Source organism: Panulirus ornatus, chromosome 56 (assembly GCF_036320965.1).
Source record: "Panulirus ornatus isolate Po-2019 chromosome 56, ASM3632096v1, whole genome shotgun sequence".
Lineage (NCBI taxonomy): Eukaryota > Metazoa > Arthropoda > Malacostraca > Decapoda > Palinuridae > Panulirus > Panulirus ornatus.
This window is the reverse complement of record NC_092279.1, coordinates 13,078,661-13,088,660: the sequence shown is the minus strand read 5'-3', so window position 1 is coordinate 13,088,660 and position 10,000 is coordinate 13,078,661. Positions and strand designations below refer to the sequence as shown.

The 10,000-nt window shown below is 48.1% G+C and overlaps 1 protein-coding gene across 2 annotated transcripts in view; it reads left to right on the top strand.

Annotated features, from left to right (window-relative positions):
- The window catches only part of LOC139765901 (uncharacterized), a 216,114-nt gene that overhangs the window by 68,251 nt on the left and 137,863 nt on the right, over nt 1-10,000 (top strand). The window contains exon 2 of one of the 2 annotated variants that reach the window (XM_071693846.1): nt 8,487-8,576. The exons of the other annotated variant lie outside the window; for it this stretch is intronic. The gene's annotated coding sequence lies outside the window, so the exon portion shown is untranslated. The remainder of the gene's footprint in view (nt 1-8,486; nt 8,577-10,000) is intronic. 2 annotated transcript variants of the gene reach the window in all.

The following is a 10,000-nucleotide window of genomic DNA, read 5'->3' as shown; positions in this document are numbered from 1 at the left end:
GAGGACAACACCCGGGGAGGACAACACCCGGGGAGCACAACACCCGGGGAGGACAACACCCGGGGAGCAAAACACCCGGGGAGGACAACACCCGGGGAGCACAACACCCGGGGAGGACAACACCCGGGGAGCACAACACCCGGGGAGCACAACACCCGGGGAGGACAACACCCGGGGAGCACAACACCCGGGGAGCACAACACCCGGGGAGGACAACACCCGGGGAGCACAACACCCGGGGAGCACAACACTCGGGGAGCACAACACCCGGGGAGGACAACACCCGGGGAGCACAACACCCGGGGAGGACAACACCCGGGGAGGACAACACCCGGGGAGCACAACACCCGGGGAGCACAACACCCGGGGAGGACAACACCCGGGGAGCACAACACCCGGGGAGCACAACACCCGGGGAGCACAACACCCGGGGAGGACAACACCCGGGGAGCACAACACTCGGGGAGCACAACACTCGGGGAGCACAACACCCGGGGAGGACAACACCCGGGGAGCACAACACCCGGGGAGGACAACACCCGGGGAGCACAACACCCGGGGAGCACAACACCCGGGGAGCACAACACCCGGGGAGCACAACACCCGGGGAGCACAACACCCGGGGAGCACAACACCCGGGGAGACTACTGTCAGGCTGTCTGTTCACTGAGCACCTGGGTGTCCCCCCTCCCCCGCCCCCCTTGCAGGAACCCCCGGTGTTTTAATCAGCACGGGAAATCCTCTTCCTTGAATCAAGTTACTCCGGGCTCTTAGCTCGAGTTGGAAAAAAAAAAAAAAAGAGGTTTTAAGTCGTGGGAAGTTTTCGCTCCCTCATCCGTCTGGTCATCTATTCACTCGCTCCTGCGGTCATCCACCCATTCATTTTTGTCATCCGTCAACTCGTTCCTTCTGCCATGCACTTACTCGTTCATTTTCGTCACAATGCGTTCATGCATTCACTCTGTCTCGCATCTGTCTGTCTGTCTGTCTGTCTGTCTGTCTGTCTCTCTCTCTCTCTCTCTCTCTCTCTCTCTCTCTCTCTCTCTCTCACACACACACAAACACACACACACAATGAAACAAACGTATGCAATGACTTTTGATAATAACTTTCGAGAAAGTATGTCTGAATATATATATATATTTTTTTTTCCTATAATGAGGCTCTATTATGTATTTTTAGTCTGCTTGGTGTAATTTGCATATCATTTATGCTTTGGGCGGAAAAAAGTCCGGTAAATTAGATGTAAGGTTTTATTGCACCAAATTCTATTTTTTTTTCTTTCTTTTTTTTTTTTATCTGTGTAATTTCAGAGCCGACTGCCACGTACTCTGTTTCCATCAGCGAGAGGCGGGAAAGACACGGAAACCCGGGAAAGACACGGAAGGCTTTCCAGCACCCCGTCAGCGGTCCTTCCCGCGGTGTTACGTTCATGTAACATGCGCACGTGCGGATCGAACCAGCCGACTGGTCTCGTGGTATATGACTTGTGAGCCGCGGCTCGTGGCGCTGGCGTCTCTTGATGTGTCCCCCGTTCCTCTGCGCCTCCAAGGACCCGTATCTTGTATCTTTTTCTCCTGACCGCTGTACTCTTCCCCTTGTGTTGTTCAGTGACTCAGTCACACGTCTGTCTGTGTGTATGTCTGTCTCTCCCTCACCGTCATCCCAAGTCGCCCCTTTCTCTCTGCTCATCTTCTCCAGCCATCCTCTCCCGACTCTCCCGAAGATCAATGGAGAGAGTTCGTTAATCCAGTGATTAATTGGAACTGACAGCGAATAAACAGATCTGCACAGACCATGAATATGTATCCCACAGCACTGCCGCAGCCAGACACACTCACGGTCAAGTGTATCCCACAGCACCGCCGCAGCCAGACACAATCAGGGTTAAGTGTATCCCACAGCACTACCGCAGCTAGACACACTCACGGTCAAGTGTATCCCACAGCACTACCGCAGCTAGACACACTCACGGTCAAGTGTATCCCACTACTGCAGCCAGACACACTCAGGGTTAAGTGTATCCCACAGCACTACCGCAGCTAGACACACTCACGGTCAAGTGTATTCCACAGCACTACCGCAGCTACACACACTCACGGTCAAGTGTATCCCACAGCACTACCGCAGCCAGACACACTCAGGGTTAAGTGTATCCCACAGCACCGCCGCAACCAGACACACTCAGGGTTAAGTGCCTCACACACCACTGCCAAAGCAGTTGAGAGAGAGAGAGAGACCAGGTAATGTGTTACCACAGAACGAATCAAGGGTTGAGTGCGTTGCCAAATCACATCGTATAATGGCAACACTACTGACTAACGCACTCTATAGTAGCTTTATCAAAACATGAAACCCAGTGACGTTATCAGTTAAAGAACCATCCTTGTAGCGTTACCAACTAAAGAGGAAAACTCGCGTGACTAGACCATGTAACAAAGCGACTTAATCACCTCACTAGCGGTATGCACCACTGCACTGACCTGACCATAATCCATTTATCGTAAAGGTAATGCCTATCCTCTAATTGCCTTTCGTTCCCATCCCACGAATACGACTCGTCGCCAACCCAAGTAATGCGTTGTTAATCTTCCCTGTCAGTAAACAACTCATGGAATCTAAATGAAGAATGGCAATTTAACTTTCGTGTCTCACATCACGTGATGGCGTCAATCTTCATAAGCAAAAGGAAAGTCAAGGATTTGAAACCTTAAATGCATCGTATGTGAGCGTCGTGGTATGACACTTTCTTGACCTCAGCTTGCTTTAGGTCACGTCTAGACTCAGGTCGACAGATGACTTCTTCCTGCTCGACGTGACTCGTATATATACACACACACGCTCGAACTTTTTCCCTCTTCCCCCATACTCGTATTTCCACAGCCACCGTATTACCTCACATCACACAGACTCATCCCCTCATTCACCTTCCTTCTCCTCCTCCTCCTCCTCCTCCTCCTCTTCCTCACACGTCGTCACTCACTATACCTACCTCATTTCCGCTCTCGCGTCCAAGTTCCCTCATGCATATAATCTGCCGGTCAGCCCAATTACCCCAAGCAACACGGCGTCATCTGCATACATCAACATTCCAAACCTGCATTACAGCCTGATGCAATACCAGTAAATCAATACAACCTGGCTATCCAACACACACACACACACACACACACACACACACACACACACAACCCTTCATTAACCCAACCCCAGAGGCCCGTTATGAAACAGCTGTTCCCCGCGAGGTTATCGCACATTTAAAACCCCTCCATAATCATCCCTGGAAGGTCTCTTTCTGCTTTATTTCACGCTGCTCTGCATATTCCATGAATGTTGAAGAGTCTCTTTTACTGTCTCGCGCCACCGTTTCAAAAGCCATTGTGAAGGAGAGGAGGAGGAGGAGGAGGAGGACGATAGAGGGAGGGAGTGGCGCTGCCCCCCATCCCGTGTTATCATAAGCCGCTATTGTTATGCCTGTTCCTCCACATACAAACAACGACGACATTACGCAACGGCTCTATTGACAACGGTCGTCCGTCTGTGTGTGTGTGTGTGTGTGTGTGTGTGTGTGTGTGTGTGTGTGTGTGTGTGTGTGTGTGTGTATCTCTGCGTCCCTCGGGGTCTGTCTGCAATTCTTATTCTCTCTCTCTCTCTCTCTCTCTCTCTCTCTCTCTCTCTCTCTCTCAGATATTTTTGCCAGTCCTCCATGCAAGGTATATATATATATATATATATATATATATATATATATATATATATATATATATATATATATATATATATATATATATATATTCCTTCTCTTCACAACTCATTTTCACATTCTGGCATGATTCGCAGTGTTCATCCTCGACTGCGAGATCAAAAGGATACTCCGCCTCTTTCTTGAAATCCCTCTGAAGTTATCAGACGGGTCGCCCGTGTTCTGCCCAGCCTGGCCGATGGATGGCATGAGGACCGGTCGATGCGCTGGAGGGGGACATGACCAGTCGAGCTGACGGTGGAATGACCAGTCCAGCTGACGAGGAATGCATATCTTGTAGGTCAGAACTTCGCTGACGTCAGACCAGAACTTCCCTAACATCAGACCAGAACTTCCCTGACGTCACACCAGAACTTCCCTGGCCTCAGACCACAGTCCCCCCCTCCCCCTCCCCGACACTAGGCCACAACAATCGACTCTAATGACAAAATCTCCAAATTTTCAGCCACCTGCAGAACAATGTCCCAGTGTCGCTTTATTATGTGCTTGATCAACTGCTGAATAAAATCCCTTTTTATTGAATCCGCTTCTTTTCAGCCTTTATTCTTAATTCATGAAAATATACAACTATTTTCACAACTTATTCCAGTGCCCTCACTCTGTGTGTTGTGTGTGTGCGTGTGTGTGTATAAATAACTGAAGTTTTATTTCTCTTTTATAGAAAATGCTACAGCACTTTTATATTTTTGTCGGTGTTCCGATAATGTTATCTTTTTTTGATATTATTGGCATAATAATCCTCCAGTAATCTCATCATCGTTGGACATTACTCGCATTCTCGTCTCTCTCTTATTCCTAACCCTGATATAATGTCATCTTTAACTCCAGGTCGTGTAATCTCGATACATTAACTCCAGGTCGTGTAATCTCGATACATTAACTCCAGGTCGGGTTATCTCGATACATTAACTCCGGGTCGGGTAATCTCAACTGAATTCATTACCTTTTCTCTTTCTCTGCCGCACACATATTCGCGACCATTTCTTCCGCTGGACGTGTAGAAGAAGTCTTTATCAATATTCCACGACGACTGTCAAATTAACACTGGGTTAATGGTCTAATGGTTCTATCAGAGATTTCCATTAGGCTTCCAGCCAGCCTTCGTCGCAGAGGTCTTGCCATAAAAATAGTTCCAAATGAATTGGTGGGATGATACGCTTCTTGTGACTCGCTCTGCCTTTCATATAACACCGCCATTATGCTTGCGATTCCCCACCCTCTGTTCCACAAATACCTTAACTCCTTGGGCAATAACGGTTCGAACACCCCCCCACCCAACACGACGGCACGATAACTGAGCACGGCTGTACGATGCCTGAGTACGATGATATCGGATTATACCAAGTCCAAACATGACTGCGATCCAGCTAGCTAGCTAGTGTGAGTGGGACTTCTGGGGTTTGGACACCTTCATCCACCCTGTCGCTATGAACAACGCGTCAGGAGGAAGAAACGTTAAGCAAGGCAAGGTGTATATACCATCTCAGGTCAGAGCTACATCAAGGTACACTAAAACGAAAAATATTTCACGAAATACAAGGTTACGATATGCACCTTAAACATCCGGGGTCTGTAATCATCCGAAACAGTGGGGGATGCACGACGGGAAAGTCTAAGAGGGCAGTGCAGAAATGTGTCAAATAATGTACCAGACCAGCCACGACTGTGGAGGAGGAGGCTACGTGGGCCTGCAAGGAGCAGCCTCCAACAGCTTGGTCGACCAATGACCCCAACCCAGCAGCCTGGGCCCAGCCCGGGCTGTTGGGGGTAGAAAACCCCTGAAGACTTAACCTGATAGATACAGACAGATACAGAGATAGACAGATGGGTACCAAATGAAGTATTTCATGGTATGTAAAGCCCAAGTTCCCCCCCCCCCCAAACCCTCCATCCCTGAACCCACCCTGGGCGCACCTCCCAAGCAATCACAAGAAAGATACATTGATCACTTCCATGCAATAACTCATAATCCCATTTTCTCATTCCCTCGTTAATGAGATTAATGCGAGCTATAATTCTCCTCAGCGCCAAAAATATATCTGTATCCTCTTGTTTTAAGATTTATTCTCCTTCCAGGTACATTTAATAACAGCCTTCGTGTGTATATATCTCTGTATTTACTCTTCCGTTCTTTCTGGGCAAAGTCTCGCCACTACATTCCTATATGAGGCAAACATTTCTGTATATCTGTCTCGTCTCTGACACACACACATTCACAATATATATATATATATATATATATATATTTTTTTTTTTTTTTTTTTTTTTTTTATACTTTGTCGCTGTCTCCCGCGTTTGCGAGGTAGCGCAAGGAAACAGACGAAAGAAATGGCCCAACCCCCCCCCCCATACACATGTACATACACACGTCCACACACGCAAATATACATACCTACACAGCTTTCCATGGTTTACCCCAGACGCTTCACATGCCTTGCTTCAATCCACTGACAGCACGTCAACCCCTGTATACCACATGACTCCAATTCACTCTATTTCTTGCCCTCCTTTCACCCTCCTGCATGTTCAGGCCCCGATCACACAAAATCTTTTTCACTCCATCTTTCCACCTCCAATTTGGTCTCCCTCTTCTCCTCGTTCCCTCCACCTCCGACACATATATCCTCTTGGTCAATCTCTCCTCACTCATTCTCTCCATGTGCCCAAACCATTTCAAAACACCCTCTTCTGCTCTCTCGACCACGCTCTTTTTATTTCCACACATCTCTCTTACCCTTACGTTACTCACTCGATCAAACCACCTCACACCACACATTGTCCTCAAACATCTCATTTCCAGCACATCCATCCTCCTGCGCACATCTCTATCCATAGCCCACGCCTCGCAACCATACAGCATTGTTGGAACCACTATTCCCTCAAACATACCCATTTTTGCTTTCCGAGATAATGTTCTCGACTTCCACACATTTTTCAAGGCTCCCAAAATTTTCGCCCCCTCCCCCACCCTATGATCCACTTCCGCTTCCATGGTTCCATCCGCTGACAGATCCACTCCCAGATATCTAAAACACTTCACTTCCTCCAGTTTTTCTCCATTCAAACTCACCTCCCAATTGACTTGACCCTCACCCCTACTGTATCTAATAACCTTGCTCTTATTCACATTTACTCTCAACTTTCTTCTTCCACACACTTTACCAAACTCAGTCACCAGCTTCTGCAGTTTCTCACATGAATCAGCCACCAGCGCTGTATCATCAGCGAACAACAATTGACTCACTTCCCAAGCTCTCTCATCCCCAACAGACTTCATACTTGCCCCTCTTTCCAGGACTCTTGCATTTACCTCCTTTACAACCCCATCCATAAACAAATTAAACAACCATGGAGACATCACACACCCCTGCCGCAAACCTACATTCACTGAGAACCAATCACTTTCCTCTCTTCCTACACGTACACATGCCTTACATCCTCGATAAAAACTTTTCACTGCTTCTAACAACTTGCCTCCCACACCATATATTCTTAATACCTTCCACAGAGCATCTCTATCAACTCTATCATATGCCTTCTCCAGATCCATAAATGCTACATACAAATACATTTGCTTTTCTAAGTATTTCTCACATACATTCTTCAAAGCAAACACCTGATCCACACATCCTCTACCACTTCTGAAACCGCACTGCTCTTCCCCAATCTGATGCTCTGTACATGCCTTCACCCTCTCAATCAATACCCTCCCATATAATTTACCAGGAATACTCAACAAACTTATACCTCTGTAATTTGAGCACTCACTCTTATCCCCTTTGCCTTTGTACAATGGCACTATGCACGCATTCCGCCAATCCTCAGGCACCTCACCATGAGTCATACATACATTAAATAACCTTACCAACCAGTCAACAATACAGTCACCCCCTTTCTTAATAAATTCCACTGCAATACCATCCAAACCTGCTGCCTTGCCGGCTTTCATCTTCCGCAAAGCTTTTACTACCTCTTCTCTGTTTATCAAATCATTTTCCCTAACCCTCTCACTTTGCACACCACCTCGACCAAAACACCCTATATCTGCCACTCTGTCATCAGACACATTCAACAAACCTTCAAAATACTCATTCCATCTCCTTCTCACATCACCGCTACTTGTTATCACCTCCCCATTTATATATATATATATATATATATATATATATATATACGTGGTTGAGCCAGATGACCAGACACTTGTCTGTCCTTGACGAAGTCATCTGCTGGAGGACGGTGAGCGCTAGCCTAGTATCCCTGTTTACAGTGAGACAGTAGAGACAGGACGGCACAGAGGAGGGCTCCTCCTCACCCACTACCACAGAAGGAGGCAGGACGACAATAACACTCAGCACGTCCCCAATATCAACGTTACGTGACAGCTGCATGTGACAGCTGCACGTGACGCAGGTGTTACGTCCAGCGGCTGTCTGCGTTGTCGTAACTCCTCTGTGTCTCACTCCTGGCAATACACTACGATTTCTGTGTTACATGACACCTGTGTCGTGTACTGTGAATGTGTACTAGGATCAACCCTTGTGTTCCCCATCCCCCCTTGAGTCATATATAATACTTCCCCCAATACATATATCATTTTTAACCCCCACTCCCCCACACACACACCAACCAGTGCATCACAATTTCTGTGTGTTTTACCCGTTTGCTACATGTTTCCATAAACCTCGTATGACCTCTTCCATCTCTCTCTCTCTCCCATCCCAGCCATGGTGACCTCGCCCTGGAATGACCTTTTGCTGACGTCATCAGCTGTCTATTTTCTCTGCTGGTGACCGACCGCATCGGCTTCTGCAGGTGAGTCCACTTGGAGGGAGATCCTTGGGAGGGGTATAGCGTGGGAGGGGAATGGAAGAAGGGGTAACGCTACAGGTCTGGGTCTGGGAGGGAAAGAGGGGACCTGATGACCTTGGAGGGGTGTGCCAGAGTTTTGTCGCATTCCAGGTCTTTGAGGAAGGGTAGTGGTGGGAGGGAAGAGGTACCAGGAGGGTCTTTGGAGGGAAGGGTCATAGGACGGTCTTGGAGGGCAACATAGGCCTGAGGTATCCTTGGGAGGTGGAAGGACTACTTGTAAGGGCGTAAACACAATGGGCATTTCAAAAGGACGGACTCTCTGAAGAGGAGAGATAATGGCGAGAATGAAGAACAGGTCTCAAACCAATGGATCTTATGGACGGGCTTAAGGTAAACTCCAGAGAAAGAGAGAGAAAGAAAGAAAGAAGAACTCGTGAACTGGTCTTCGGATAGACTTAGTAGAAAGAGGACGAGTACCAAAGACAGGGTCTAACACGGAGGTCTTGGGAAGGTGGGCCAGAACCAGATGCCTTGGGGGGGGGGGTTGGTTTCAGGGGAAGACCCCCCCACTCCCCCAGGCAGTACAGCATAGGGGAGGGGAGGAGGGGGGGTTATGGAAGATCCGTGGAAGGTCTTTTGAGGAAAGAAGAAAAAAAAAAAGATAGAAAGAAAGAAAATGTCTGAGATGGCCTTACAGGATTACAATGGAGGATTATGATGGAGGATTATGATGGAGGAGTATGATGGAGGATTATGATGGAGGATGACGATGGCGGATGATGATGGAGGATGATGATGGAGGATCATGACACAGGAACCTTAACAGAACGACTGCCTTCAAGAGGGTTCTGGAGGGACGGTCGCCTCAAGTCCAGCAGGAAATTATGGAGGATCTTCCTGGAGGTAGGAGGTAGGAGGGGAGAGGAGGGGAGGGGGAGGTCTGGAAGCGGTGGTCACGGGTGCTCCAAGAGGGAGAGAGAGTCTCACGATCGCTGGGGAAAAACAACAGAAAAGAGAATTTTAATGGTAGAGTTATAGAATGTCGGGGGCTGGCTCCTGGAGCACAGGATTAGGAGAATGGAGGAGAGGAACGTCCCGCCCTAATGTGTTCTTTTTTTTTTTCCTCTGGTCATAATTACAGAGTAGAGAGAGAGAGAGAGAGAGAGAGAGAGAGAGAGAGAGAGAGAGAGAGAGAGAGAGAGACAACAAGCACACTGAGGCATTACCTCTGGCATCTCGATCCCTTTCTTGAGGAGGATCAAACACCATCACACCCAAGGGTGACCCCAAGTCAAACACCGTGAGCTTCCTTATTATTCAGGTCTCTCTCGGCCTCCCCCACCACTGTATGTACGTACCAGAGGGAGTTTGTTTACCCACCCACCCCTCCACTCTGCCAACCCGGCTGCCCATGTATGTAATCAATA